The sequence below is a fragment of the Urocitellus parryii genome, chromosome 13 (genome assembly GCF_045843805.1).
Source record: "Urocitellus parryii isolate mUroPar1 chromosome 13, mUroPar1.hap1, whole genome shotgun sequence".
Taxonomy (NCBI): domain Eukaryota; kingdom Metazoa; phylum Chordata; class Mammalia; order Rodentia; family Sciuridae; genus Urocitellus; species Urocitellus parryii.
The window spans coordinates 17336808-17363091 of record NC_135543.1 but is presented as its reverse complement, the minus strand read 5'-3'; the positions used below and the strand labels follow the sequence as shown (position 1 = coordinate 17363091).

Below are 26284 nucleotides of genomic sequence, written 5' to 3'. Positions count from 1 at the left end.
ATACATAGAGTATAACTTCCCATTCTTGTGGTTGTACATGATATGGAGTTACACTGGTCATGTATTCATAAGTGAACATAGGAGAGTTATGTGTGATTCATTCTACTGTCTTTCCCATTCCCATCCCCCTCTCTTATTCCTATTCACCCCTGCCCAATCCAGTGAGCCTCCACTGCCCACCTCCCCCGCATTGTATGTTAGCATCTACATATCAGAGAGAACATTTGGTTTTGGGGGATTGGCTTATTTCACTTAGCCTGATAGCCTCCAGTTCTATCCAATTACTGGCAAATGCCATAATCTCATTCCTCTTTATGATTGAGTACTATTCCATTGTGTATATGTGCCACATTTTCTTTATTGGAACCTAGTTTTAAAGCCATGGATTCTACCTTAAGGTGGAAAAGAATCTGACAACTAAGTATTCAATTAAAACTTTTTTTGAACTCTAGAAGGAAGTTTAGGATTTTTTTTTTTCTCCACCCTGGTATATCCTCTCCACAGGCAGTTGTGGTCTGTGCAGATGGCCAGGTACTGGAGCCATGTATCCCGAGCTTTCACACCTGCCCTGGCACATAGCAGCTGTCAACTCCATGGCAGGCCAGTTGGGTGATGGAGAGACAAACCTGTCAGCTTACTAAGAGCAGCTTGAAAAGAAGGTACAAGGCTGTCCCTCACGGGTCTCCAATACAGCCATTCTCCTGCAGTCCCCCAAGTTCTCTCCCAGCAGTTTTGGAGCAAAGTATGGAATTAAATACCACACGTCTCCATCCATCTAATTTATGAAAGATACATTTCTCCAGAGCTCAAAAGCCCACATCAGCAAACAGATTCCTACAAGTTCAGGTTGGCAGCAGCATTATTCCCAATCCTCAAAGTCAGACAAACCAGAGCAGGCATCATTTGGATGAACGGATACACAAAACGAAGGGTATAGAATACTATTCACCCGTGCAGGAGAAGGAAATTCTCGAGCACGTGACAACGTGGATGAACCTTGAAGGCTTTATGCTGAAAACGATAACCCGGTCTCAAAAGGACAAATATTATATGATTCTACTTAACATGAGGAACCATAGAGTGATCCAATTCATAGAGAGAGAAAACCAGAATAAAGGTTAACCATTACTGGGAATAGGGTGAACTGGAAATTACTGTTTAATAGGTATAGAGTTTCAGTGTGGGATTATGGAAAAGTCCTGTGAATGGACCCTGGTGTTGGCTGGTTGTCCAACACTGTGATTGCATTTAATACCACCAGACTGTAAACTTAGAAGTAGTTGAAATGGTAAATTTTGTTTTGTCTATATTTATCCACAATTTTTTTTTTAAAAAGCCTCCCAGGAAATAAACTTCTGTACTAACAGAGTGAGATCATGATGAACCCAAAGTTGTTCTGCTACCAAAAACAACAAAGATTTTTCACTTAATTCCCACAATCTCAGTGGTCTGATGATCCTTTCCTCCCCCACACACATGGCTTTCTTGTTGAATTAAAATTTTGGGAGGTTTATTTCACAGCTGGCAGGGCCCGACTTAGAGGACCCACACATTTATTTTCCAATATAAAGACGGGGCCTATATTTCCCAGCATTAAATACACACAAACTGATCCATCTCCCCACTGAGTAAATATTTAAGCCAGCCAAGTCACATGGCTATCTATTTTCTCAGGGAGAATGTGAAACGATTCTTCTGGATCCACAGATCATGGACAGAGAAAGAATCATTTTAATAGTTCACCGGGTCCTGAGAAGACAAAGTAAAGGTTTGTGTGCAAATCACAACACACTTCACAAAATAAATAGTGAATTCACTGTACAGCAAAAACGGACTGTCAATACTGTGTGACATCGATGTTTGGTGCCTGAGGAGATCTGAGGAGAATCTTCTAGCTCAACTCAATTTGGATAAAGGTTAAAAATCGATTTTAATCATGCCATTTGCAGGAAGGTAGATGTAACTAGAAGATGTCTTGTTAAGTAAAAGAAATAAGTCAAAACATAGGAAGATAAGTGTCACGTGTTTTCTCTCATATATGAAAACCAAAAGATTATAAAATAAAGATGATGCAAAAGTAGAAAGGGGAGTATTAGGATAAGGGAAGAGGAAGAGAACTGGGGGGAGTGGGGAGAGAGGAGAAGGCAGGAGAGGGTCATAGGGAAGGTGGGTACTATCAAAACTTGACATGCACTTGTACAGAAATGTCACAGTGCAATCTATTAACTTGTACATTAATAATTATAATTCTGAAAATAAAATAAACCTGAAAGGTAAGAAAGAAAGAAAAACTGATTTTGTGTGACCTCTGGCTTTCTTTTTTAATTTTTTTGGTGGAGCTGCTTATCATACCCAGGGCCTCATGCATGCTGAACACACATTCTACCACTGAGCTACTCCCTGGCCACCACCATTCACCACCCCCACAAAAAAAAAAAAAAAAATTCAAATATAACCAGTCCTAAATCAAACAAACCTCAATCTAGTGAAACAAAAGCCACTCAGCAAAGAAACAAAGCCATAAAACAAGGGTCCTGTAAATAAAGACTGAAGCTACTAGTCAAAGGTCAGGCTCCACACATGCTCACTGCAGAAGCGCCAGGCTCCTAGTCATGCCTGTGAGGAGAGAGTGAGTGGCTTTCACTACTGAAAGGCCGCCCAACACAGGAGTCACCTTCCCCTGCAGAAGTGCTTTTCCCACCCCGAGACCTTCTGCAACTTCTAAGCCCATCTCGGACCCATTTAATGCAAAGGCAGTAGACTTAGGACTGAAAATGAACTTAGACTCTCAGAGCTAGAAGTGACCTCAGCAGTCGCCCAGGCCCTAAGGCAACCATCCCTCCATGCAGAGAGGACAGTGTCTAGGGCAGGAGAAGAGAGAGAACCTGAAACTGTCTTCTCAAAGAAGAAAAAAATTGTCTGTGAGCCTTCTGTGCCTTTTCAGAACCTCACAGGCTTTCCTAGAGAGGGAGGTAATTCTCTGACACAGTAGAAAGAAGGAGGAATAAATGAAACAGGCTTAGACCAAGGTTCTCCGTCCTTAGCAACTCTTACCCAGGCTCCACCATGAAGGAAACCCCGCAGAGAGGACCCTTGTGAAGCCACAAAGTTCAGAGGCTACTGAGTTTTCAACAGGGAACAGAATTTAACGCCAGGAGCAGAGAGGATTAGGGAGAGGAGACAGGAGGAAGTGAGATGCTAAGGAGACACAGCAGTGGTCTGTCTGTCCCCACTGTGCAGGAGGAGGTAAACTTTCTTTGAGAGAGCGGCCAGGGCCCCTCATGGCTGTGACTGAGCTCCTTGAGCAAGCCAGTCCTCCCAGCTGTCAGCCACAGCTGCAAAACAATAGCATAGGTTTGGAGGACCTTGCCCCTACTCTGGGAAACTGTTTCTTAACAGTGCCTGGTGCAAAAGGGCACCAATGTTTGCTAAACAAATACTAATATGTAGAATGATTCCTGTTTTCTACCGAGCCTAGGAGCAAGGCAATGGCTGGTGAGATGTATTCACTGAGCAGCAGCAGCAACACTAGGATGATATTCATGACTACCTTTTATTAAGCTCTGGGCTCTCTCCTTTACCTAAAGCATCTCACTTGGAGCTCATCACATTGCCTGTGAGGTAATACTACTATTATGCCATTTAGAGACAAGGAAACTGAGGCTAGAGATTAAATAACTCACCCTAGGTCATACAGCGAGGAAGCCTGAGGCCTGGATCCCAGCCTGGGTCAAAGGATACAGAGACTTCACTGCCTCTGGACTCTGCTCTCCAGGACCAGTTGTCAAACATAGTTGCCATTGTGGATGGTTTTGGCAATAATGTATTTAAAAGAGAAACACAATTAGAAGCACTCAAGAAGAGTACTAATACCTTCCCACATGTTCAGATGATAAAAAGTTGGTTTTTTTAGAATAAAAATAAATTGATATATGTGTGCATTTATATGAACATGCATACTTGTGTATACACACACATACACACGATTTTTTTTTTCTAGAATCATCCCTCATAGAGTTGGTCTTCAGTGACAGAGACTGTAAAGATCTTATGTTGGATATTTTAGCTGGACACAGGGATGAGAATTTGGTAGTAACTTGGTTAACAGAACGAAGAAGATAAACTATTTACTTTTTGTGTTATTCAAACTTTTCTGGGAGCAAATTAATTTTTACTTAATAAGTAGATAAAGACTTACCAGCATAAGGACTTACTGGCATAAATACATTTGATCATATTGGACGATGCTAATTAAAAAAAAAAGCCCAAAAACTTACCAGATATCTAAAGACACCACAAAGAAAATCTTCTTGGGAGACCAATGTAGAAACAGATTCTAAAATCAAGTACTAAGAAACTTCAATGATATCTCTCTTTGGAGACAGGGACATGAATGAACATACTAAAACTTGTTTCCATCCCTAAAGAGGAGGTTCCTTTATATCTATAAGTGCAGAGGCTTCTTTTACAATGACTTTAACTACAGAGCAAAGGCAACTAGTAAATTGAAATCTTTCTAAAGTTGTAAGGATCACCCACATTCTACAACTATTGCTTATGAAAAACTAAAACAGATTTAAATTAACGAGGCAATAAAATATTTCAAAAGTGCCAATATGTGTGGTTAGAAGTGCAAGGCTCTAGGTTCAATCCCCAGGACCCCCCCACACACACACACACATACAACCTATGCATGATGCTATTTTTAAAATAATATTTATCTAATAAAGAAAATAAGAAAGCAACACTCAAACACCCCAAGAAACTTTCACATGTTCTCTCATTAAATTAATCACCCCAAAAGATTGATGATACCTCCCCCTGTCCCAAAGAGTAAACAGGCAGAGAAAATTAGGGAATCCCCCCAAGGTTAAACATTTAGTAAGTAAAAGAATTGGAATCTGTGGAATTCCAAAGCCATGTATTTTTCACTACTCCTTGCTTTACAAGGAAGAGGAAGGAGGGATGGATAGAAGGAAAGGGAGAAAAAAAAGGGAAAGAAACAGTCCCGGCTGCTTTGCTATTGTACAAGGCTAGGTTTAGGATCCCAGAGGCCAACACAGGCTGAACCTGGAATCATTCCTGAAGGTGCCTCACAGAGGAAGACTTCTTTACTGAATCATTATTTTAAATCCTCAATCTAAAACAACCGAACAGAACAAAACCTCCCACTTCCCTCACTAAGAAATAATAACAAGTGAACATGGGTATGAATTTTCTTAAAATAAAATCAGAAGGAAAGCCTTAACAGAGCCGACCCTAAGCTCACACAGGTGGCATCTGAGCTGGCTGGGAGGTTGTTTCTCAGTAACCTACACAAAGAACCACTAAAAATTATCAAAGCCCAGCGACTAGACAATGACAAATGAACAAAGCGGATAGGGTTTCTCTCCCCAAATCAGAACAAGGAAGCCTCCACTACATAATAAAAATCATTAGGAGGCTTCAGAGGAGTAATTGCAGGCAGGCGTGACTTCTCCCCAGAAATTAATCAGCTAATAACCATCCATCATCTTTCGCGCAGTATATGCATTTATAATAGGGCTTTAAAAGGTCTACAACAATAGACTCAGAGTTAATGAAAGGCATTTTAGGCCTGACCCAGAAATACTCCTTAGACGATGAGAATTAGAGCTTCTACGTCCCATTTTGTGCTGTTTTCCTTTTTATATGAGCTTCTGTTTCCTATTCACAGAGACTTTATCATGGTTTGTAGCTTTTGTTCCTGAAAGCAGTTAACCTCCGTCAGTAACCTTCTGTGTGCTGGTAACCTTCTGTGTGCTGGTAACTGATGGTAAATGGTCTCCCAGCACTCCACTAGCACTGTCCGGTTTAATTCTCGGAGGGAGGGAGTGCGGGGCAGAATTTTGAAGGCAACGCAACCAGCGAAGGGAGCGAATCCTTTCACGCCAACAAGGAGGGCATTCAGTGGAATTCAGTGGTGTCCGAGCTACCCAAGAAAGGGTAGGAGACCGCCGTAGGCACTGCGTGCAGGCCGAGGGGACTCGCTGAGCGTGAATGTAGCCCGGGTTCCTTTTACTTTGGCGTCTTAATTCCCCTGCCCCGTTCCGCATCCTCTCCGCACCTAGTCCTCTGCCTAGGCGGAGTCCGGGGATTTGTGCTTGGAGCCTCCCCGGTCGGGGCTTGTGCGCTCACACCTCCCTTGGAGAAACTGGCCCGACACTTCAAGGTTTTTCTTTCATTTGGGCAGGGGAAGGGGATTGGAGCTGTAGGAGGTTGAAGCAATCGCTTTCTCCTTGACATCTCCCGCAGCCGCCCAACAAGTGGCCCCTTCACAAGCACAGAGATGACAGCGCCAGACGTCAAATTGGGGAGGGAAGGGGATGGCCCGCGGCAGTGCCAGGGAGCTGGCGGACCTACCCTACGGCCACCAGAAAGAAAAAACAGCAGTCCTTTTCCCCATCCCGTCCCCCACCTCGAATTAAAACTCATTAAAACTCAAGGAAAATGTCAAGGGCTGGGGGTACCTGGCCCTGAAGCCGGAGTCGCGGAGGCGACCGATTTCACCCCCACCTCCATCCCTCTCGCAGGTGCGGAGGAGGCTTGAGACATTTGGCCTTAAATTCAGTTTCTAAGCCGTCTGCATCCGCCCCAGGAAGGCATCCCTGCAGAACGCGACAACTGGGGTACTCCCAGAAAGGGGCGTCCACTGCAGGGCAGCCAGCGGCACTCCAAAGCCCTGGCTGACTTAACACCTCGGAGCTCAACCCCGGGCCGGCGGCGACATGCAAACCAACGAAAAACTCTAACAGCTTCCGCAAGTTCTCGCCTCGGGAGAGGTGAAAATCCCAAGGACCTCTTCACAGAGGAGTCTGCCTTCCCCGAGGGTGCGAAGGCTCCTGGCACCCCCAACACAAATCCCACCCTTGCAGGCTCGGAAGTCCAGGGGCCGACGGCTGCTTTCACCGCATCTGGGATCCCTGGGGTCTGCTGGCCCGGGGACCACCATCGGTGCCGCGGGACCCTGGCAGGCTGACGGGACTGGGGAGTCCGGGGGCCCCGGCGCCGCGCTCCTCTTACCTAGCGTTCGCTGGGCCCCGGTTGGGGCATCCGCCGGGTGCGCGCCGCTCCAATCCTCGCTGCGCACCTGGCCGCCGCCCGCCCGGCCCCAGCCCTGCGGCCACACTAGCGCTTCATGGCTCACGGGGGCTGGCCGGGGGCCCCGGGAAGCGTGTCCAGCTGGCGGCGACTCCTCCGGCGGCCGTGGCTCGCCAATGGCTCCCGCCTTCCCCCGCCCCGCGTCAGTGCGCCCTTCCTCTACGGCCGCCCTTTTCCCCTGGCTCTGCCGGACCGGCCAAACTGGTTTCTCTGCTCCAGGGAGGAGCCTCTCGTCTCCCTCCGGCAGGCGCAACCGCGGCGCGCGGCTGGGGATGAGGCTGAAGCTGGGGCTGGGGCTGGGGCTGGGGCTAGGGCTGGGGCTGGGGCTGGGGGCGGACCAGGCCGTCTGCCCTTCCTCTACCCCTCCCACCGGCGGCCCTAGGGTTGGCAAAGACGGCCCAAGTCGAGTCTTGCGTCCTTCGTGCGTCCCGGCGGCAGGTGAGCACCCTGACGGTGCCCAGAGCGCGCCCTCCCGCTTCTCCCAGCCTGTGACTCGGCAGCTGCTGTCGCTCACTGTACCCCAGGCGCTCCAGTCCCTGGGCTGCAGTCACCACCCCGCCCCATCAATTCCGCGTCACTTTCCCGCCCTCTGCCGGCTTGGTCACAGCTTGGGGTCGGTGACCGCGCCAGCCTGGAAAGCTGGCGGGGCCTCCGCGCCCGGGACCTGAACTCCCTCTGTAAGGGGAGCCGTGTTCCTCGGTTCGCCGCGCCAAGGGTAGGAATAGAGAGGACGCCGAAAGAGGTGGAGACAACTTTTCCTTTAATTGCAGCAAGCGGACTAGACTCTACTGAGACCAAAGTCGCTCGGAGTTAAGGTGCTATGTGTGAACCACGCAATGTAGTTGGTGATTTTGGATCTGCCTGCCTCCTTCGTTGCTGGTTGGTGTTTGTAGTGTGAATCGTGCTTTCCCGCAGCAAGTACAGTACACGCCTCACACCAGTTAACTCCCGGTTCGCTAGGTTCTTACTGTGCACTTGCTGCGGACAAGTCTCTGGTATCAGAATCCAGGAAAGTCAATGGTTTGAATTTGCTTAAGGGCTGAGGATGTAGCTCAGAGCGCTTGCTTAGCGTGGCCGTGGGTTCAAGCCTGAGCGCTGCAAGAAGAAAAATTACTTACAATGCTGTAAAGGAGATAGGTCTCCTGGACAAATATCAGTTACCTGCAAATCAGAGAGGCTGACTTCCTGCCTTAGTTCAAGCTCCCAACTGGTAGCATTAAGGAGGCTTTTACTGAGGAGGTGAAACCTACAACTTTAGGGATGGAAACTGGGTGGAGAGGGCTGTTCAAATGCCCACTGACTGATCCAACTCATATTGTTAAGCTCAAGACTGCCTCAGGGTTCCTTTTCATCTGTCGCATTGATCTTTGGTGTTGCTGGTTAGTCTTTTTCTCTGTCTTCATTTGTAAAATGAAGTTGTACTAGATGATCTCAAGAAGTTCCTTCCAGCACTTATTTTCTGAACCTAATAACTGAGCAAAGGGGCTGAAGCAAAGAACAGAGGGTCTGTGCAGCGACAGTGGAGTGCACAGGTCTGTCTGCAGTGTGGTGGTGAAGGATGAGGCTGCCCTAGGCCAGGAGTTGTCTTGGTAGTGTGCGTGACCACTGAAAGTTCATGACCACTGCAGTGACATGATCAAGGTTGCGTTTTAGAGAAAAGAATAGCTAAGAGTGAAGATGACCATATCACCTGGGAGTGAAGATGACCATATCATCACCTGGGAGGCTAGTTTAGCAACATAAAGTGGGTCTGAAGGGGCTGCCAGTGGAAGGCAGGAGGAGGAGATTAAACCCACATCACTGGAGAGAAATGGGCAGGGAACTGAGTGGCCTGAAATTGTGACCAACTGGCAGAAAGGAGCCTGGAAGATGAATCAAATTCTCAAGATTGGGTGAAGGCATGGTAAGAGGGGCAGAGGCAGAATGAAGAAAGCCATTAGGAAGCTCTGCCCCCATGGGAGAAAAGACCAGCAAACCTGCAACTATAGCAGGCAATGGAGATGGCTCAGTGGTAGAACATTTGTCTAGTGTGCACAAGGTCCAGGGTTTTATCCCTAGCAACCACCCACCCAAAAGAGAGAACTCCAAATTAAAAGAGGGATCTTCTTCTTGCAGCTTCATTTAGAAGTGTTCAATCTGTGCAAGAAAAGGTTGCTTAGAAGGGAATACACTAGGATACATTCAATCCACACCTCAGAGCAGCTACACCCCACCCCAGTGGCTACTTTTAACATGGCTGTGCAGACACCAGAGATTTCAAGCTAGGTTTCTCCTCCCCTTACAGGCTACAGTGGAGGGGAGGTGTGGATATTGTTTCAAAGATTAATTAATTCAACAACTATTTGTTGAGTACCTACTATGTGCCAACACTTTCTGGTTGCTTAGGTACATCTGAACCAAAAAAAAAAAAAATATGTTATCTTAAAAGATAGAAAGTGCTTTGAGAAACTAGAATAGACCTGATTGGGAAGGTACCCTGAACAATTCTTCTTTGGGGGTGCTAGGAAAATTCCAGCTCACCTGAAGTCCTGTCCTTTGTCCCCTTGTCCTCTCTGAAAGGACATGCAAAATTTCGGAGTGCCTTGTCTGGTCAATCATTGAAATTATCTCATGCATGCAGCAAGGATTAATTTTGAAATGTCTTTCATGAGTCACTGAGAGATGGCTTCTTTGTCTTGGCAGAGCCTCTATCTCACTTGCCTCAGCAATTCTTTCTCAGTGTTCTCCAGTGAGACTGAACAAGCAAGCACTCTGGTGTTATTTAGATGCCTCTCCCATTCAGTAGTCTACACCTTGCAAGCTGCTGGGGGAAACTGAGATTTAGCAGAAGCAGCCATTTCTAAAAGAATGCCGCAACGCTATAAGCTTTTGTAGTTCAGAATTTCCTAGAACTTTTTTCTTTTTCCCTTTTTCTTGACAACGTGCACATTTACATGAGGTGGATAAAAAGGCTGGGGTGATTGCCAAGAGAACTACTTCAATTTTACTGAAATTTTTTTCTAGAATTTTTTTTCTTCTTCAAGATAAGAGCTGGGGATAAAAGATGAACTGAAAGGGAGGTGATATTACCTGTATTCAGTTGTTTACTAGCATTGTTCATTTAAGCTAAATCATTTAATGCCAATGGAAAGATATTTGGGCCCACTAAGTGCCATTGTTAACCCTACGGTGGCAGTCAAGATTAACTCAGTTGCAAGTTGAATTCTTCATAGCCATTGCCCAGACTAGCTTCGGAATTTTATTCTTTTGTTTTATGGGGTGCAAGGGATTGAACCCAGGGTTTCCTACATGCTATGCAGGAGCTCTTCCTTTAAACTATACCCAGTTCCAAGTATTTTTTATTCTGGTAATATGAATTGAACCCAAAGACTCCCTCATGCTAGACAAGGGCTATACCACTGAGCTACATCCCCAGCCCTTTTTATTTTTATACTGAAATAGAGTCTCACTAAGTTGCCCAGGATGGCCTCAAACTTTTGTCATCCTCTTGTCTAGCTTCCTATGCCTAGTCAGTTCCAAAATTTTTAAATACAGAGGGCATTTCTTACATGAACCTATCTTTGCAATGGTTGGTATTTTAAGCTTCAATTCTGTGTGCTTCCTTTAAAATGGTGTTTACAAATGACAGATAGAGATGATATATTCTGTTGTCTCTCTCACAAATAATTTTCCACATTCCTCCTGAGTGACTTAAACTTTCTACTCCTTTACCACTATTTTTTGGAACCAGCATTAAAAAAAGCATATATATTAGATTGCATGCTTGATGCAGTGGTGCATGCCAGTAATCCCAGCTATTCAGGAGGCTGAGGCTGGAGAATCACAAAAGTTTGAGGTTAGCCTGGGCAACTTAGTGAGATCCTGTCTCCAATTTTTTTTTTTTAATGGCCTGAGGTGTAGCTCAATGGCAAAATGCCTGTTTAGCATGCATGAGGTCCTGATTTTAAATCTCCAGTACTAGAAATAAAATTAAAATAGATAATAAAAGAAACACTAGCATTCAGGGAACTAAGTGTGTCTCAGTTATTTTGGCAATGGTCCAGGCTTAGAATGTATGAGATGATGTTGAGAAAGGAATTATACCTGAGCATCCTATTAAAAGTCATTTCTCTTTCATAATCATAAATATGTAAATATGTAGAATTTATATACAGTTCTTCTTTTTTATAAAGAAGAGATTTAGTAAACCATTATTGTCTGTGTGGAAATGTAATGAACATTAGATTAACCTGGAATTGATAATATAATATCAGTTAAACTTACCATTATTAATTCAACATTTACTTAAGAATTTCCAAACTATATTATGATCATCATTAGGACATGTTGCCATGTTCTCCTATAGTTGTAAACAATCTGTCATATTATCTGGTGTTCTGTTTTCATAATTTTGTATTATATCATGAAAACATGTTGACCTTCATCCTTTATTCTTTCTAAGCTACTTCTGATGGTCCCCTGGGTTTTTGAAAAAAATTTTTTATTTGTTCTTTGTAGTTGTACATGACAGTACAATCTATTTTGACATAGCATACACACATGAATTATAATTTCCCATTCTTGGGACTGTACATGATGTGGAGTTTCACTGGCTGTGTATTCATATATGAACATAGGAAAGTTATGTCCAATTCATTCTACTGTCTTTCCCATTCCCATCCCCTCCCTTGCCTCCACTCCCCCTACCTCCAATTGAGTGAACCTCCCCTCCTCCTTCTTCCCCACTTATTTTGAGTGAGCATCTGCATATCAGAGAGAACATTTGGCCTTTGGTTTTATGAGATTGGTTTATTTCGCTTAGCATGATAGTCTCCAGTTCCATCCCTTTACCAGAAAATGCCATAATTTCATTCTTCTTTATGGCTGAGTAATATTCCATCGTGTATATACACCACATTTTCTTTATCCATTCATCTGTTGAAGGGCACTTAGGTTGGTGCCATGGCTTAGCTATTGTGAATTGAACTGCTTATAAACACTGATGTGGCCACATCACTATAGTATGCAGATTTTAAGTTCTTTGGGTATAGACTGAGGAGTGGGGTAACTGGGTCAAATGTTGGTTCCAGTCCTAGTTTTCTGAGGAATCTCCATCCTGCTTTCCAGAGAGGTTGCACTAATTTGCAGTCCCAGATGGTCCCCTGTTTAAGCTGCTAGTTTCTGAATAACAATGGGTTATTCTCTTAGCTTGAAACATCATCCCCCATCTGTCTAATCCTTTCATCCTTCACATCTCCATTCCAAGGGGGCTTCTTTTGGGAAAGCTGTGCCCTGTATCCCCCAGATGGCAGCCCCCGCCGCCCCCCTGCTTTCTAGCATGCAACTCCAGGGAAGCTTCCCATTGTCTTTCCATGTCCACCTGCCTCACTCCCCGCTGCACAGTGAGCCCCAGATTGTTCTGGAAGTGAGGGGTTAGGACCCGTTTTGAAATGAGGGTCTTATGCTCTCTCAGGAATGGTAGGTCAGAGAAGTTCTTTAGGGCCAATGCCAAGATAGAGAAGTGGGGAAATATTAGAGTGTCTCTGAACCTCCTTGGGGAAGGGGCAATTCTGATTTTTATGAACTGCCTTGGAGAGACAATCATAAGCCAGGAACTGTGGACAACAACCGAAAAATAGATACATGTGTCCTAGCAGTATGGCCAAACATAGAATCCACCAGTTTTCCTTTCTTGCTCTGGAGACATTCCCAGCAATGGTCTCTTTTCCTTGTGTTCAGGATGGACAGATTGCTGTCCTATAAGACCACCCTGGGCCATCATCTGAGGATCCCCTTTCCCTCTCTTCTCCACGTCCTTTTGGTTTTGCTTGCTAATTCTAGTGGCGTGTCTGAAAAACAGAACATGAGACAGAAATTTTTTGAGGCCTACAGTATTGATTAAGTTGCCTTTCAACTATAAGTCATGATATTCTGGAATACAGATGGGAATATTACCAGTATCATTATTCCTACTACTCTTATTCTGTCACCTCAAACTCTCTGAAAGTGCAGAGTTCAAAATTGGTTTGGTGGCCCGCGCCGATGATGTGAGCAGGACCCAGAATCTTATTTATACTTTTGTTCTTTCATCACAACGATGGTGATGGTGATGTCTCCTCTTCAGAGCGCAAGTGGCTACAGCTGTTGGCCAGTTTCAGTTGCCAGAAACTGGGTCACATTTGCTGATCCGTGCTACATGGAAGCCTGGGAGAGTGAGCTGGGAGAAGGCTGGAGAATCTGCAGCACTTTCAGCATCTATTGTAGGAACTGATCTCTTTCAATTGAGAGAATGGGGTTCCATAAGGCCTATTTCATCATGTGTATCCTAAATATTTTTATTTTACTTTCATAATAGCATTTTATCCTCTATTTTGAAGACATGTTTCCATAATATTCTGGATTCTGTGATTATGGTCAGATGTTTGATGTTATTTTGATTCTCAGTCCTTTGTATATGACCATCTTCCCACTTTCTGGAAGATTTCTCTCTGGTTCTAAAATTTTACTGTAATATGTCCTAGTGGAGACATGCATTAATTTTTCTAATTAAAAAGCAGTTTTTATACAATTTTATACTGCATTTTATTTATTTTTGATACTTGGAATTGAACTCAGGGGCACTTTACCACTAAGCTACATCCCCCAGTCTTTTTAAAAATTTTTTAAATTTTAGAGAGGGTCTGGCTAAGTCGCTTAGGGCCTTGCTAAGTTTCCAACACTGGCCTCAAACTTGGAATCCTCCTGCCTCGGCCTCTTGTGTTGCTGAGATTACAGGTATGCACCACTGTATCCAGCTATACTGCATTTTTAAACAACCAAGAATTGGTACCTGATTTGTATTTCTCATTCCCATTTACTTTTGTCCAACTGCAATTGGCTGGAGGCAACCTTGACAGCAATGAAACATCTCTCTCTTCCAGGAGATTCCCCTTAGGAGCCCTTCGTCCTCTCTGGAACCTTAGTCTTAGCCTCCTATACTGGAAACCTCATGCCTATCATCCTTTTCAGATTTCTTTACATGCTAAACTGATTGAAAATCACAGATTTTTACTTTTTACATTCAGGCTTCCTGCAGTCTGATAAAGTAATTCCCAATAAGGTAGTAATAACTTAAAGTACATTCATGAGCCCTCCTTGTACCAAACACATAGGCACCTAGTCACTGTCTTCCATATTTTTATTCCAAATGAGATAGTGAAAGGTGAAAATTTCATCAGTGGGTGTGGTAGCACACATCTGTAATCCCAGTGACTGGGGAGACTGAGGCAGGATGATTACAAGTTCATGGTCAGATTCAGCAAGTAAGTGTGGCCCTAAGAAACTTGGCAAGATCCTGCCTCAAAATAAAAAAAATGTAAGAAGGGCTGGGGATGTGGCTCAGTGGTTGAGTGCCCCTGAGTTCAATACCCAGTACCAAAAAAAAAAAAAAAAAAAAAAAATTGTTTGTGTTTAGAAAGCAGAAAGATCAGGCAGCCATGTTTAGTGAGGCCTTTAGCTACTTCAAGTCCTGGTGGGAAGTGGAAAGTCAAGTATGGAAGGCAGGAGAGAACAAAGAGAGCCAGGGGTGTCAAAACAACCCACTCTGGACAGGGTGGCCCATTCTTGAGGGAACAACATTAATCCCTTCGTGAGGATGAAGCCCCAAGACCAAGCACCATTGGCAATTCAAGTTCAACGTGAGTTTTGGCAGGAGCAGATCACATCCAACCACAGGACAGAACATCTGTCCTTAAGGACATGAGGTAGAGCTAACTACTAAAATGTATAATATATATGGAATGACTATCTTTTGAATTCAGGGTCTGCTCTTGTGTACAGCTCACTGCTCCAATCTGCTTTTCCCCTGACGTTGAAGACATTTCTAGGATGGTCCTCATATCCTCAGGTATGAAGAATTCTAGCTGTCTCCTGCCCCTATTCACAAATGGAAGTAAATCCCCGTATTTAAAACTGACACACTGTCCCCAGAGGCCAGTTCACCTGTGCTCACACACAGGTCTGGGCGGGCACCTGGCATCCTGGTGTGCTTCATTGGAAAGCAATTTTTAAATCCACTTGTATTTAAATCGAAACCATCTCTGACATCTAATTGTGGAGCAGCTGATCAAGAATTTCTCAGATTCCATCTTGTGAGTCACAGTTTACTGTGCTTCCCCGAGTGCTTCAATCCTGGGCAAGCATAAGTCCCATGACTCACCTGAAAATAAATTAATTTCTCAAATGTGGGCAATCAAATGCTGGCAGGTGATGTGTCTGCTATGTGGCCGTAGTTCCAGCAGTGCTGAGGGATGGTGACACCTAAACAATGGTTCTCAAACTGTTTTATATGAACTTTTTTCAGTTTTTTTTAAATTAATATCTCAAAACTGGAGAGTCATATGTAAAACATATTGAAGAGATTGATACGTTTAAAGCAACAGAGGGGCAAGAACCCAGTAGCAGCTTAACCATGAACCTCAGGACATTTAAACTTAAGGGATCCTCCAAGATCCTGTGCCTAATTTTTTATTCTTAAGTTTTAGATTTTTTTTTTTCTTTTAAAATATTCCTTTCCGGGGTTGGGGATGTGGCTCAAGTGGTAGCTCGCTCAACCTGGCATATGCGAGGCACTGGGTTCGATCCTCAACACCCCATAAAAATAAAAAATAAAGATATTGTGTCCAACTAAAAAAATAAATATTAAAAAAAATTCCTTTCCTCATTTGTATAAACTTCAGGCCCCCTAAAACCTGGTTTCACACCTGCCAGGGTCCAGGGTCTCACAGGTCCCTTCCGGACACTCAGTCCTTGATCCTTCATCCCCTGAGGCACATCGGACTGCCCCTTAGGGTGTCTCCCATCCATTCCTTACTGAGAAGCCCTCTGGCATCCTGGGCCTGCCCAGCTCTGCCCCCAGCCCACCTTCTTCAAACAAGGACATCAGTGGTTGTGATGGGACCACCATCTCCCAGCCCCTGTTCCAGTGTCTCCTCTTCCTTTAGATGAAAGAGAAATGGCAGGTTCTAGCTCTGTGTTAGCTCTTCCATGGGTATCTCCATTTTAAATAGACTCTGGTGTCTTATCTCAGTGGTGGGACTCTCCAGTGGTGGGATTTCAGGCAGCAGCTGCTGTCCATCATCTCTAAAGAGTCCCTCCTGGGCTCTTTTTTTTTTTCTAAGTTTTTATTTTCTTTTTCATTTTTGCAATACACATATTTGTTTATAAGATATACAAAGACTGGAAACTCAACAATCAGCAAATAATATAATTAAAAATTAACAAAACACATAAACAGGTATTTCACTGAGGAGGATAATTAAATGGCAAATAAGGGTATGAAAAAATATCCAGCATTGTTTGTTGTTAGAGAATTTCACGTTCCCCCTGAGCTCCTGAAGCAGGCATTATTTCACAAACCTACCAGGCACAAGGGGCCACTACCCATGTTTTCAGAAGAAACAGACCCCCTAGGTGGAAGGACACAGGACACCTATCAACACAGCCCTCAGGAAATGTCATCTGCACTGCCACAGCTGTCAAACGGAAGCCCTCACATGTTGGAACTGCCCATCTTGGAACAGTGTCCACTTTATGCTTTGAAGACAGCCCTTACTGCTCTGCCTCTGCAGCTTATTTTTAAAATGAACATTTTTCTTTCTCTTCTTCTTTCTCTGCCTCTCCCTAATCTCTCCCCCTCCCTAATCTCAGGGGAAACAGGGTTACCTTTTTCTCCTATTTTAGGCAGATTTATCTGTCCTTGAGTACACACCCACCCTAGGAATGAAGTAATCCAAACTTTGGGGATGGTTCCAGAAGATCTCAGAAATTATTATCTCCCAATAATAATTTTAAATTATTGCAAATTTAAATTATTATCTCCCAAATTAACAAGTGAATTACAACTCCAGCAGAGAACACGTGGAATGTAGCCTTTTTTAAAAAAAAATATTTATTTTTTAGTTATCGGCAGACACAACATCTTTGTTTGTAACAACATCTTTGTTTGTATGTGGTGCTGCCACCCGGGCTGCACTAATGCCAGGAGAGCACGCTACCGCTTGAGCCACATCCCCAGCCCCTGGAATGTAGCCTTTGAGTCACCTCTTTAAAAGCCCCCCTGTTCCTGCTGATGGACAGAATCACAGCCTCTGGGACAGGAGTCCCCTGTGTTTCTCCTTTGCTAGCAAAGCAATAAACCTTCTTTTTCCTTTTTCTCAAAACTGTGTCCTCATTATTGGACTGACATGGGGACAAGGACTGAGCTTTCAGCAACAACCTCAACATACATTTCCAACTTCCTCCCGGTCACAGACCCTGTGTGCTCAGCTATGTGCTCAGCTAAAGGACCTCACATCCAATTTCCCTTCAGGTGATGTGGCCGTGTGGACAAGTTCTGATACAATCAGTGCAGGCAGAATGTTACAGGAGACTTCAGAAAGAATCAGGAAACTCCCCCTTTTCTTTGGTGTCCTGGTCAGCAATGTGATCATGATGGCCAATGGGCTGGTGGCTGCATGGGGCCTGAGGGGACTCTGCAGATAGAAGCTATTTGCTAAAGAGGGTGGACCAGCTAAAAAAAATTCACCTGAGGCCAAGCGCCTGGAATAGCATAAACCTGGAATCCCAGAGGCTCTGGTGGCCAAGGAAGGAGGATCGCAAGTATCAAGCCAGCCCTGGGAACTTAGTGAGACCGTGCCTCAAAAAATAAAGAGCTTGGAATATAGCTTAATGGTAAAGTGCCCCTGAGTTCAATCCCCAGTCCTGAAAAACAAATGTACCCGATGACATCATGGTGACATTCTATCAGCCTTGGCTGCCTCCTGTGGGCTTGCTCCCTGAAAAATAAGAAATCTTCATGTATTTAAGCCGCTGTAAGTGCACTGTCACTCATAGATGCATATGATTACCCGCTGATATAATGGTAAACTTTCCACATTATAAATAAAGAATTCAGCAAATAAAAATAGATCAAAGTCTATGAGGTAGAAACAACCTTAAAACTTTCCATCACCCATCCACTTTATGCAGAGGACACTGAGGCCCTGAGGGGAAGGAGTGGTGGGCAAAGCAAAAGGGACTATTTCGGGGCCCTGGCACAGCCCGCTTGCCCTTTTAAAGTGGAGGCTGGTACTTGTGATTCCAATTAAATGGAAATGCTTTGCAGTTATTTGAAACACTAGATGACACCGAAGCAGATGTAGGCTTTTGGAATATTCAGAGCTTTCAGGAAACCAGAATAAGTTAATTTGTATATTTTTTGCTAGAGAAAATTACTTATATTTATTGGGACCTACTCAAGGGTTCATTCATGTAAACCTGCTTTCCAGAAATTCAAATATGTATAGTTGAAAGGGTAAAGTTTCTAAGCTGGGAAGCTTGAATGTAAAAGATTAGGTATTATTAAATTCCTCTGTTACACCCAGATTCCTTAGATAGTTAAGACAACACCCTACTGGCCATTTAGCCTAGGGCCCTGTGCAGTTCCTCACAGGGCCTGGACCAATCAGTTTGAATGACCAATCACCCTGCCCGCCAATGAATGTGCCAATCACGTTTCAGAGTTGTTGTTCAATTTCCCCTCGCCTCATGATGATTTGTTCTGATGTATGCAAAGCCTCCCGCCCTCCCCAAAAAGTGTACTTAAGCTCTGTTTGAACCTCTGCTCGGGGCTCTGAGCTGCGCTCCCTTCTTGAGTGGGCACAGAGTCCCAGCGCGCTGGAATGGATCCCCAATAAATCCCCTTTTGCCAATTGCATGGAGTAAGTCTCTTGTGTGTGGTCTCTCCCTCCGACGCTCCGCCGGACCCCTCTTACATTGTGGCCCTCTTATCCTTGGTTTAGTTGCCCAAAGCTCTGTCCTTGTCACTGAAACCAATTCAATAGTGAGGACACAGTTTTGAGAAAAAGAAAAAGGAAGGTTTACTGCTTTGATAGCAAAGGAGAAACACGGGGGACTCCTGTCCCAGAGGCTGTGGTTCTGTCCATCAGCAGGAACAGGGGGCTTTTAAAGAGGTGACTCAAAGGCTACATTCCACGTGTTCTCTGCTGGAGTTGTAATTCACTTGTTAATTTGGGAGATAATAATTTCTGAGATCTTCTGGAACCATCCCCAAAGTTTGGATTACTTCATTCCTAGGGTGGGTGTGTACTCAAGGACAGATAAATCTGCCTAAAATGGGAGAAAAAGGTAACCCTGTTTCCCCTGAGATTAGGGAGGGGAAGATATTAGGGAGGGGGAGAGTTTAGGGAGAAGCAAAGAAAGAGGAAGAGAAAGAAACACGTCCATTTGAAAAATAAGTTGCAGTGGCAGAACAGCAAGGGCTATCTATGTTCAAAGCAGAAAGTAGAGCACTGTTAGAGTTTTACTTTGCGCAGTCTCAGTTATCCATGGTCAACCATGATCTCAAAATACTACTGCACTGCAATGAGGAAGTAAGATATTTGGAGAGCAGGGCATGGTGGCACACTAACAGAGAGAGGCAGGATGCTGAGGTGGGAGGATCTCAAGTTCAGGCCAGCCTGGGCAATTTAGCCAGACACTGTTCCAAAATAAAAATTTAAAAATTCTGGGTATAACAGCTCAGTGGTACGGTGTCTTTGGGTTCAATCCCCAGTAGAGTGCGCACACACATGCACACACACACATTAAAAAAAATCTTGAGAGAGACAAAGACCACGATCACATTAATTTTACTACAGTTTATGGTTATGATGGTTCTATTTTATTATTATTCTCTTTTGTATCTTTTGTATCCCGTGCTCTATCACAGGAATGCATGCACAGGGAAAAACCAAGTACATAGAGGGTTGGGCACTCTCCGCGGATCCAGGCATTCACTTGAAAATAAAAACAACTTTTTTTTTTTCAACTTCCCCTTGAAAATAAAAAACAAGAAAAAACAAAAACAAACAAACAAACAAAACCCTTAGCATCAGTGTTGAGGATTAGTATTCCTCCCACCACGCAAGCTGGGAGGTGCGAGGCGGTCCGCAGTCAGGCGGTGTCGTGGCTGTACAACCTGGTGCTGTTCTGCACGGGAGATTCCCAGAGATTGAGCAAGGCGAAAGTGGTCCCCACAGCAGGGAAGCCGAGGTCCTCCTCCCGGGCCACAGGCTCCATGGTGCCCGGGGCGCATCCACCAGCCCCTGTGGCAGAGCTGGGAACGCACCTGGAGAGAAGCCCTGCGCTCTCCCTGAAGGGGGTGACAGCTCAGTTGGAACAAGAGCCAGGAAAGGGGCCACCACAACCCGGGAGGGTAAGGCGCCCCTGACTCATTCCTGAAAGTCCCAGAAGGCTTCTTGGCGAAGGGAACATCTAAACAGAGACCTGGAGGATGAGTAGGAGTTTCTGTCCCACCCTCAGTCACGGTTCAGGTGGCTCCACCTTGGTCCTCCTAATGCGGTAGGTGGCAGTGAGGAGGTCAGAAAACTAAATGGCTCTCTTTTCCTTTCCAGTGCCATCTCATTTGCTCTGGAAGGAGTCAGAGGTCAGGGTCAGGGAGCCAGTAAGGGAGGATGCTGGGTCAGGAAATGCCCACCTTGGCCCCTGGAGGGTCTTGCCACTGGGGTATTCTCAACCGTGTTTACAAGCATGGACCCTCGTCTCACACCCCCTTCCATTCTGTCCATCTGTCCATCTGGAAGCTTTATCAAGATATAATTTACCATAAAAGATATAATTCACTTAGCATCATTCACCAGTTCAAAGTGGACAATCCAGTGGTTCTCAGGATGCTTATAAAGTTATTCAACCAACCTCCACAAGTAATTTTAGAACTTTGAAAATTACCTCAAAAGGAACCCCCTTTAGGAATACTCCAGCTGTCACCCTCAACTTCCCCCCAGCCCCTGGCAACTACCAAGCTACTCTGGCTCCACAACTTTCCTACTCTCATCATTTTATATAAATCACTTGTACAGTCTTTTGTCACTGATTCTTCCATTTCGCATCTTTTTGAAGTTCATCCATGTCGATGTGGCTCTTCCTCCCTTTTTGTGGCCAAATGATACCACAAAGCACATGTCATGGTGGTGGCACCTGGGCCAACCATCAGTCCTACACATTAAAAAATGCCATGGATTTGTTGATTTGCCCTACAAGCCATGTGACACCTCGGCTTCAATCCATCCTCGAGTCTCCGTCTCCATCACTCCCATCCCAGTCTGCTACTATGAGTCTCCTGGACCAGGGAGCTTTCCAAAAGTGAAATGTTGCCTTTGACGGTGACCTCCCTGCCCCCAAGGACTTCCCAAGGTCTCAGAATAGAGACAAAATTCCTGGTGGCTAACAACACCCCACCCCATCCCCTGGCCTAGCAGGAGTCTGACCTCTCTTTTCTCCAGTCTGCTCCTTGTCATTTCATTCTGAGGCTTCTGCTTGAAACAGTCTCCCATCTTCTCACCAGGGAATGCTGGCCATCCAGTAGATTGGAGGTCAGTTGTCCCTTCCAAAAGAAAATCTCCCTGACACAGTAACATCATACCTCTCATAATTCTCCGTCAATTTCTTCCTTTTAAAAAGGGCTTAACCCAGGCTCAAGGGAATGCATGTGATGATTTGATGAAGACCTTCCTCCCCTCTAGGTTGTAGGTCCTTAGAGGAGGGCATTGGCTGATCCTGCTTATCACTGGATCCTTCTACCTACCTGTGCCTGGATTTTAAATGCAGAAAGGATATAGACACCCATATTCATAGAGATCCCCCAATAACCAGACACCTTTGCAAACAATATCTCATGTCATTCTCACGATAACCCTATGGGGAAGTTGGTATCAGCTTCATTTTACCAATGAGATAAATGAAGCTGACACATTGTAATAACTTGCCCAAGGTTACCCATTGGCAAGAGGGACCATTCTGTCCTGGGTCTGCTGAATTCTCAGGTTTCCCCCCTAATCCTAGTATGTTCCTGGAATGCAGGGCGCAAACACTTCTCCTCTAAGAGTCGCTAGATGCGTCCTTCTTCCCAACTGCCAAGTAGACACAGAGAAAGAGCAGAAGTTTATGCTCCACGGAGAGCAAGACCCAAGGGTCACAGGGGCGGCATGAGATTGTGTCAGCTCTGTTCCTTCCTTCGGGGAAAGTTTCCTGAGATTTGAGACACGGAAGGGCCTCCCCACTGGGGGTCAGTTTGGTTTTCAGTGGCTGCTCCAAGGAAGTTCTTGCGCTTTCTGGAGACAGAGTATTTCCTTGGGAATTTTCTTCCATTGTTTTATTTGGGGATCTAGTAAAGAACTCACTGTTCATTTCCTTCGGGGGATTTTTTTTTCCTTTCTTTTTAAGGTAGGAGTTCCTCTATCAGGAAAAACTGGTTGTCAGAGCTGTCCCCAGAGGGTTAGCTGTTTTTGCATGGTTGTCACTGAGGCGTTTCCATCTAAAGCTTCTTGTTGCTTTGAGGTCACCTGAGAGCACGTGAGCCAGGTTCATCAGTGACCTCATCTCCCTGGACCTGGCCTAGCAGCTTCATCACAAGTGTGGCGATGACTACTTGCTGATATAGTTATGCCACTAATCATTCTTTCTCCAACCGGGAATTTCCCAATTCATGTTAAGTGAGAAACGCATGGCCTGTCAGGGCTCCTAGGCAAAGTGCATCTTCATATTATAAAGGAGAGTCTTTTCAGACAGTGACCTTTGTCCTACAACATAGATTCTTTATGCTTGAAGCTCTTGGGGTATGTTTTCCTATAATCAAAAATAGCTGATTCCTGTCTGTTTTTTCCACAGAGATAAATTTACTACAAAATAATGTGTCTATACATATAATGGAATTTTATTCAGCCTTAAAAAGGTAGAAACTTTGGATGCATGGATAAACATTGAGGACTTGTTGTTAAGTAAAACAAGCCAGTTGCATAAGGGCAAGTACGGATGACTCCACTTATGCAATGTACCTAGAATGCACAGGTTCATGGAGACAGAAAGCAGAATGGTGGCTGCCAGACATGGGGGCGGGGGGTTTGAGGGGAGGCAGGAGTGGATAAGAAATTTTTGCTTACTGAGTGCGGAGTTGATTTGGGAAGATGAAAACGTTCTGGAGGTAGATGGCCATGGTGGTTACACAACCATGTGAATGCACTTAATGCCACTGATTGCATACTTAAAAATGGTCAAAATGGTAAATTTTATGTTATCTATGTTTTACCACAAATCTGGGGATGAAGCCCTGCCTACAATCCTGTCTGTTCATCAGTTGCACCTCTGCATAGCATCCCACTTACCATCTTGAGCTTGTTCCTCACATGTGGTCCCTGGACCAGTAGCAGCAGCATCCTTTGGCAGAGTGTTAGAAATGCAGGATCTCCGGCTCACCCCAGCCCTATTGGATTGGAATTTGCATTTAATAAGATCACCTGAGGATTCCTATGCAGGTTACAGTTTGAGGGGGCGGCTCTGGGCCAGTGGTGCATATGGGAATCAACTGGGAATTTTAAAACTACTTCTTTGCTGGATGTGGTGGCACATGCCTGTAATCCCAGCAACTCTGAAGGCAGAGGCAGAAAGATTACAAGTTCAAAGCCAGCCTCAGCAACTTATTGAGCCCCTTAACAACTTAGCAAGACCCTGTTTCAAACTAAAAAAAAATAAAAAGGGCTGGGGATGTGGCTCAGTGGTTAAGCATCCTTGAGTCCAATCCCTGGTATGTATAAATAAATAAATAAATAAATAAATAAATAAATAAATAAATATTACTGCTTTGATGGTCCTGTGTGGCCAGGCATTGGCCAGGCATTGGGGTTTACAAATGTCTGCCCACGAATTCTAATGTGCTGGCAACAATGGGATCCACAGGTCTAGGTTATCTTCTCTTCTAACATTTGGTACTTTAATGCTTTCATAATTTTTTTTTCATCTGGGGGAATATTCATTTCTTTCTTTTTTTTTTTAAGAGAGAGAGAATTTTTTAATATTTACTTTTGGTTTTCGGCAGACACAACATCTTTGTTGGTATGTGGTGTTGAGGATCGAACCAGGGTCGCATGCATGCCAGGCAAGCGCACTACCGCTTTGAGCCACATCCCCAGCCCCAGCATATTCATTTCTTGGTACCTCATTTCTTTCTTACTTTTTTTGGGGGGGTACGGGGGATTGAATTTAGGGCACTGAGCCACATCCTGAGCCCCATTTTTTAAATTTTTATTTAGAGACAGGGTCTCACTGAGTTGCTTAGCACGTCACTTTTGCTGAGGCTGGCTTTGAACTTGCGATTCTCCTGCCTCTGCCTCAGTCTCCCGAGCCACTGGGACTTTTTTCTTTTCTTTTCTTTTCTTTTTTTTTTTTTTTTTTGTGGTGCTGGGGATTGAACCCAGGACCATGTGCATGTGAGTGAGGCACTCTCCCAACTGAAATATATCCCCAGCCCTGGAACATCATTTCTGAATGTAATACTCTGAAGTTCGGCTTGAAAAATCTCATCATCTTATTCTTGTATAAACTAAATGTTTGCTGGAAAGACTTTCCTGTGACTTCTGGTTAACAGACCTCATAATCAAGGCATAAAACAGTTTAGATTACTCTGTTTTCTAGATCATTGAAATGTAATCACTTTGTGACAGGAATATTTAATATTGCCACCATTTGGATAAAACCATTTCTAAAATGCACCCATATTTCCCCACTTTATAAACTGCAGTCCCATGGCTCATTCAAGTATTTGTTGGTGTGCTTAGGTCTCACGCAGTATTTCAGTATTTCAAGGTGTCATTTCTGTTATCAGGGTTTCTGAGACTTGAAAAATCAGAACAAGAGCTGAGATCCCGGAACCCTATGGACAAGGCTAATTAATTGACAGTATTTGGTCACAGAGATGTCTAATGCTAGATTTCTTCATCTGGATGCTGAAGAAATTCTGGCAACTCCAATTGATCAAACCCACTCACCTTATTTGTCATCCCTGAGAAATGAGTCCTTTCTCCACAAAAGCACGTGCAGACCATGGGCTCAGTGCCTCCTTCCACTGACCATCTGGAGGCATGACTGTGAGCTAGGAGCCCCTGTCCTCCCTGAGCCATGCTCTAGTCAGAGAGGTCAGGGGACAAATGATCAAAGAGTTACTGGAACGCGATGCCAATGCTGGGTGAGGTGAGAGCCGAGGAGACAGGGACGGGGCAAGGATACACGGGAGAGCAGTGCAGACTGGCCCTTTTAACGTTATCTGAGGAGAAGGAACCATTCTTTTTTTTCCAATCCGTTTTTGAGCAATACTTTTTAAAAGCACAATTGAAATCAATTACTAGAAAAATAAAATGAAATGGGAAAATCAAAGACACTTAAACTGTAAGCTTAAACAATTATTAAAGTCAACAGGCATAAAATTATATTTCAGTAAATAACACCAGAACCATCATAACAGGGATAAAGAAAGGGATGACAAAAATAATGATCACAATAGTCATTGAAAGTGTGTTAACAGACACATTTGGGGCATAGACAGAACTGCTGTTTAACTCAAAACCTGTCGTGCAATTGTAAAGACCAAATATATTTTTGTATATATACCAACATGAAATAGCGATGCTCTATATTAAATGCCTATAAGCACAATTAGGTTGTACACACACACACACACACACACACACACAGAGTTTTTAATGAAACAAATCAAATTTTTTCTTGCTTTTAAAACTTATTTAATAGAAGTTGGACTGAAGCAGAGGATAATGTATTTCTAAACTATTTCTATGTTTTACAAACATTCATAACAGCAAACCCCATCTCACCAAAGTGATGGAAATAGAGGAAGAAATTTTAAAGCCCTTGAACTGAGATAGGGATATTAATATTCACCCTTATGCAAAGGAAGCAAGGGAAGTTGTGTTTTCAAAATGTATTTTGAACACATTCATCAGTAGGCAGTTCCAACCATTTATCCTGTAAAATTATAGGCCCATTTAAATTATCTTTTGATAAAAGAAATGGATTCTAGATTTGAGAATTTCCTATTTGTGTATCTTTTTTTGGTGGAAAATAAAATTAAAAGCATTTTGTTAAATTCATAAAAAATGTGGTGATAAGTTTTGACAGATGTGCAATATCAAGATTATTGCCTATTTTACTGATAATTATGGCACATGCAACAATCTCTAATTATAACTTCCATAGAAACTGTATAGCAAACTTCTAATTTCCACTTTGCCTTTTAATTTCTCAAAAAAAAAATATGCTGTATTTTTTCTCTGCACAGAAGCATTAAGTTTACTAGAAATCC

General features: G+C 44.0%; 1 protein-coding gene and 1 long non-coding RNA gene across 2 annotated transcripts in view; one reads left to right on the top strand and one right to left on the bottom strand.

Annotated features, from left to right (window-relative positions):
* Window positions 1–7343, bottom strand: part of Atp8b1 (ATPase phospholipid transporting 8B1) — a 118214-nt gene extending 110871 nt beyond the window's left edge. Inside the window, exon 1 of the mRNA XM_077792241.1 lies at window positions 7042–7343. The gene's annotated coding sequence lies outside the window, so the exon portion shown is untranslated. The remainder of the gene's footprint in view (window positions 1–7041) is intronic.
* A 90-nt stretch (window positions 7344–7433) lies between these two features.
* The window catches only part of LOC113185920 (uncharacterized), a 39501-nt gene continuing 20650 nt past the window's right edge, over window positions 7434–26284 (top strand). The window contains exon 1 of the long non-coding RNA XR_003301194.2: window positions 7434–7557. This is a non-coding gene — a long non-coding RNA (uncharacterized LOC113185920). The remainder of the gene's footprint in view (window positions 7558–26284) is intronic.